The sequence below is a fragment of the Podarcis bocagei genome, assembly GCF_964188305.1.
Source record: "Podarcis bocagei genome assembly, chromosome: 6".
Taxonomy (NCBI): Eukaryota; Metazoa; Chordata; class Lepidosauria; order Squamata; family Lacertidae; genus Podarcis; species Podarcis bocagei.
In genome coordinates this window covers 14,304,258-14,310,447 of record NC_138130.1, presented here as the reverse complement: position 1 = coordinate 14,310,447, position 6,190 = coordinate 14,304,258, and positions in this window count along the sequence as shown.

The following is a 6,190-nucleotide window of genomic DNA, read 5'->3' as shown; positions in this document are numbered from 1 at the left end:
CCATTGATTTTAGTGGGTGTGTCAAGCATGCACTCAAATCCCTTTCAGTGAGATTAATGGGACTTTAAAAAATTCCTATGTTTGGGTGTGCTTGGGTTGAAGAATTTACACAGAATAAAGTTGGATAGAATGACTAAATGACACAAGGGACAAAATGAATATTGTGCATATCTATATAGCTATGATACTGTATATATGAAAATACATATTACTGGAAAATTACTGTAGTCACTTTAGCAGAGATAAAACATGTATGCATTGTTTTGCTGCCATTTTTCAGCCAGCTGGCTTCTTTTGATATATTTTTCTCCTATCGTAAGTCTTGATTTAAACGTATTCTCTCAGGTAGAATTGGCAGCTTTCCGACATGCACTCAACTTTTAACATTGTGTAGCAGTGAGAATTTTGGTATGTGCAGTTTCTCAAACCACTGAACCTCGGCATGACAATCTGCACTTGGTGAATTTCCATCTCCTACATAGATACTAAAAGCAACAGGACTGCTAAGGTGGAAATGCTAGCTATTCCTGTCCTGTTGGTTTTTGTGAGATCTTCAGAACTCCATACACACTGCCCTGGCTTGTGTCTCAGGGAGGTCACTACGCAGTTTGACTTCTCCCCTGGAGGCACACTCCATCGTCTCTCCAGATGGACTGATGCCAACAACCAGAGCATAAACAACAGAAGCTAGGCTATCCCTGTCAAGTGGTAGTGCAGCATGACAAGTGAAGGATACCCACCAGTTTCAGCTCTTGGGGGACTAAGAATTTGGGGGCGGGGGTGTCATCCATACCAGTCTGGAGCTGGCACAACTAATTTCCATTGGAACAAAGTTAGGGTTTTTGGTCTTTTTTGCAAAAAATAACCAAAATGGGGTGCATAGGAGCCAGCTCCTTAGGTCCCTTTGCTCCCCCAATAAAATATTTGACCCCCCCCCCAAATTCCTTATCATTGCCATTGAAATGGTGTGTGTGCAACACATTGTATGATTGATTATGTAGGGTGGGGTTTACTTGGGCCCGCAAATATTTTATTGAAGTTGGCACCCCGTTGGGTATGTGTGTGTGTGTGAGAGAGAGGCAATCTTACCTTTTGCTCTGGTAGGGGTTTGGAAGTAACAGATCCTTCCTTTCTAGAATTGCACACTTAATTCACAAAGTGTTATAGAAGTGTTAAAACCTTGATGATAAAACATTGTATATTGATTATGCACAATCGAATGCAGGATCTTTGATTCAAATTGTTCACTAGACACGGTTAGGAACAGAAGTATAATTTCATAGCTCTACTTAAAATGCTTACTTTCACATATCTGATGATAACAATTATAGCTAGACTTGAGGTAAGCTACACTTTCAAATGCAGTCAATTCAGAAATTGTAACCAGCCCATCTCATGTGAGTTGTTACTAACATTTCTCCTTACCTGGGCATATTGGAATCACTGCAACACTCTTACCTCCAAGTTTCTTTTTTCTCTTTCCAAACTTGGCTTGGGGTATGCAAATTCCACCTTCTTAGAGTCATAAAATGTGACACAGAGCCCATTAGAAAAACCTGCATGCAAAAAACCTCATTATGACAATGATTAGAGGCTCATCTGGACAAAGTAATCAGATGATTACACAACTAATAGTTTTCTAGTTCTAGCCATGCTCTAACAAGGTAATGCTGCTTAACACAGCTTTGTTCCAGCACAAGCCGTAGTTGCAATTAGTAGTTAGGGCTGTGCCAAAATTTTGCATCCAATATATCAAAAGTCTCCCCTTTCCCCTATGAAAAAGGCTTCTATTTAGGGTATCGAAAGGTGTTATAAAGAGAGATACCCAGTCCCCTTCTTTTCATATGTAAGGGAAGTAGCAAATTTCTCCCACCAATTTCACAAACTGTGGAGACTGTATTAGATTAAATTTGATATAATAATAATAATACCCCACCTGTCTGATTGTGTTACACCAGCAACTCTGGGCGGCTCCCAGCATACATAAAAACATAATAAAACACTAAACATTAAAAACTTCACTATACAGAACTGCCTTCAGTTGTCTTTTGTGGGTTTTTTAAAAAAGTATATATTTAATATTATAGTATAATAAAGACAATTTTGAGTGATAGTGCTGGGCTTAAACTGGAGTCCACAGTAGCCACATGTTCCCATTTTGGTATCTTTTTCCAAGTTCATGTACAGTCATACCTCGGGTTGAATATGCTTCGGGATGAGCGTGTTCGAGTTGCACTCTGTGGCAGCCCGGAAGTAATAGAGTGTGTTACTTCCGGGTTTTGCCGCTTACGCATGTGCAGACGTGCAAAATGACGTCATGCGCAGAAGCGCCGAAATGTGACCCGCGCACGTGCAGACTTGCAGACACGGGATACGTTTGCTTCTAGATGCAAACGGTGCTCCGGAACGGATCCCGCTCGCATCTAGAGGTACCACTGTACACTTTAGGATGTCCCAGAGCTCTGCGGCCACCATCCCAGGATGGTGTTGAAAATCTGGTTTGCTGAATGATCAACCAATTGCAAAGCTTTCATTCACCTCTGATGACCAGCAAATTAAGCCTGCCTGTAGTTAGCTTTCTCATACATCACCTTGAGATTGTGGCTTGTAAGGTGATTAATGCCTCAAGAGTAATAAGAATAGAACAAATGATTATTATTTTGAAACTTCATTGGTAGTGACCACCATTATGTAGCCATGAAATTGCAGCAGCATTTTGGCTACGCAGGCTGAAGTCCCCTCTTTTTACACAACTGTTAAATGTCCAGGAGCCCTGTATGGTGCTTTGTTTTGTTTTGTTTTGTTTTGTTATGCTTTGCTTTGTTTTTTACTTTGTATCTGGCCACCCATTGATAGAGCAAAGTGTTATTCCCTTGTGTAACAAAGCAGCTGAAAACATGCAGTTCCCCTGAAACAGTTCATTCTTTGAAGCACCACTTGAAGGCCGGAGGCTCATGCAATGTTTTTTACTGGACTGAGCGGTCGTCATCGGCTGAGGATTTGCCAAGGAACAGGTGCTATAAAAGCAGATCGGAACAAACCTAAAACTGTACCCGGCTGATTTAGAGGTGCCTGAAAATGGAATTAGGCTGCCACCTAATGGACAAAATTGGCATTTTTTTATTCAGATCCTTTTATATGATTAAGTGGAATTTAAATGTTTATCCATTCTACAGTCCAGTTTGTCAACTTTGCCAAGCCAAGCTCATGACTGACTTCTCCTCCTCCTCCTCCTCCTCCTCCTCCTCCTCCTCCTCCTCCTTAACTTGCCCATCTGGCAGAGTTTCCCCAGGCACTCTGGGCAGCTTACAGCATACTGTATATAAAAACATAAAACCTTAAAAACTTCCTGAAACAGGGCTGCCTTCAGATGTCTTCTAAAAGTTGTATAGTTTTTTATATCATTGACATCTGAAAGGAGGGTGTTCCATAGGGAGTGGGCCACTACCGATAAGGCTCTCTGTCTGGTGCCCTGTAACTTAGCTTCTCGCGGTGAGGGAATCAGCAGAAGACCCTCTGAGGAGGACCTCAGTGTCTGGGCTGAACGATGGAGGGTGGAAAACTCTCCTTCAGGTATACTGGGCCAAGGCTGTTTAGGGCTTTAAAGGTCAGCACCAACACTTTGAAACTAGTTTCGAATTAGTTTGTCTTGTTTCACACATACTGAGTTAATGTCATGTCTCATAGCCAGATGTGCATTTATTGGGTTTGGCTAGATAGCGGACCATGTTGTGCATTGGTAATGTCTACCCTGAGTTGATTATTGGAAGCTGCCCTGGGTTTAGCCCCATGAAATGTGGATATATAATATATATTTATAATGACTAAATTAGCATGGTCTGTTAAGTGTTAGGATCTGGAAGCATATCTTGCAACCTTCACCACCCCTAGTAGGCATTTTCTTGTCATTGCTGTGATTCACTTCAGTCTGAACACTGCCACCACTTCTCCATCCTCTAGTCCTTCTTGTCCTATCTGTCCTGATCCCCTCTATAGATTCAACCAAATTGTTGTCAGCCCAATCAGAGCATACTCTGTGCAATCAATTGATTTTTCTATTTCTGTCACAAACAAGTTATTTGATTACTCCTCATCTTGCTGCTAATTCCCCATGCTAGCAAGGTCTGGCTGTTTATGCAGAGACTCTTGGCCTCAAGACCCAAAGATGCATTTGTCCTTCAGAGGTTTAGTTCCTGAAACATGGGGAATGTGTGAACCCAGCCCACACAAATGACTCCCCGATGTGCTTTTGACTTGTGCGTTGAAAACAAAGCTGTTTTTTTTGCTAGTGATAGTGGGGAAAGCAGATAGGTTTGTTTGTTTAAAGAGGATCACTGCTAACTGTAATTCTTTGGCTTTGCAATGCTGCCCCTTGAAAATGAAAAGCGCAGTCATCTTGTGAAATGCAATATATTTTGAGTGGAAGGAATTGGTTTAGATTTAAGTTGGAGCACGTACGTTGCATATCTGTGTGCAGGGGATTAGCATGGCAATGCAGGGCCTGGGGTCAATTCCACTCACTGGCCACTCATCTGCATACCTTACTGCAGAACTCCCCAGAGTGCACACTGCATAGGTCCCATCACAGTTCTCACACTTCATCCTCTCAGCCCTCCTTGGTTTAAAATGGGTGAGGGTCCTTCCTCAGAGCAAGGCATTCTGGGAAAGTTTCCACTAGTTCCGCTCTGATTAGAGGTTTAGGCCAGGGGCGGGGAAAAGTTTTCAGTCCAGTGGTCACAGTCCTTTATGGACAACCTTTTGAGGGCCATGGGTCAGTGGGGCCGAGGCCAGAGGCAAAGTGAGAAGAGCAATAGTCTAGTTTCTTTGCACTTTTGTACCTGTTCTACCTCCACTGAGGGAAAGAGTTCAAGGGCACATTCCAGTTGGACAAAAGCCCCTCAGGGAGGGTGACGAACAGGGCTGGTGGTGAGGGGTGTGACTCAGGAGGATGTGTGGCATGAGAAGAGTTTTGAGGTTCAAATTGACACACACATAGGGCCGTCTTACCCCTAGGCACTAGGGGTGCGGGACACCCGGGCACTGGGCTCTCAGGGGCACCAGGCCGAGAGTCTGGGGCCTGAGATTTGAGTCCGGAGAAGAGCCCATCTGTCGGTTAGAGCGCTGCGGTGAGCTCTTCTGCTACAGGCGGCTCTGCACCGCGAGTTCAGGGGTGATCGAACCAGTGAGATACTGAGACAGCTGGGGTGGTGCCCGCTGGGCAGATATTTGCACCCCGGCGCTGCATATCCTTAAGACAGCCCTGCGCACACATCAACCTGAGGTTCCCCTTTCCTGGTTTAGACAAAACCATTGTGAAAATGTCCCGTTGTAAAACACCTGGGAAGGAACTACAAAGCAAAACAATTCAGTACTCGGAATTGGCAGTTGTTAAAAGAACCTAGGCAACACACTTTGGTGTACAGCACAGCATAAAAAGGCTTCTTCCTGAATGATATGCGACAGTGCTTTAACTCAATTTTTTGAGGATCTTTTGAATTTATCTTACGCTATGGATGCTCCAGTTGAGATGACCCTCTAGGGCCCCTTCCAACTCTACAGTTCCCTGAGGCCTTGAGTGATATCCTATCCAATTATTGCGGGTAGTGACACTTGATCTCTCTTGCTTAACAAACATTTCAAGAATGCACTTTGACAGAATGCATAGTGTGTCAATTCTACAATCCCACTGTTTACCACGGGCAGTTATTTACCAGTGGTGGATGGTCCTTCAGTGAAATGGGACACTGTCGCCCTCGCCTCCGTCGGTCCTCAGACAGACCTTGCCTGCCTGCCTCCTCCCTCCCTCCCTTTATTTATTTATCTATTTATTAAATTTATATACCACCCTTCATCAAGAGATTCCAGGGTGTTTCACAGAACAAAATAAACAAGATAAAACACAAGCAAATAATTACACTGAAACAATAATTCCCCCCTTCCCACAGATACATTTAAAAGGCTGTAGAATATTAATCAGCCCAGGGCCTGGTTGAAGAGGAACATTTTTGCCTGGCGACTAAAAATACATAATGAAGGAACCTCCCTGGGGGGAGCATCCCACAAACGGAGCCACTACAGAAAAGGCACATTCTCGTGTTGCCACCCTCCAGACCTCACACGGAGGTGGCATGTGGAGAAGAATCTCAGATGATGAATGCAGAGTCTGGGACAGTTTATTCTTTAGTATCAG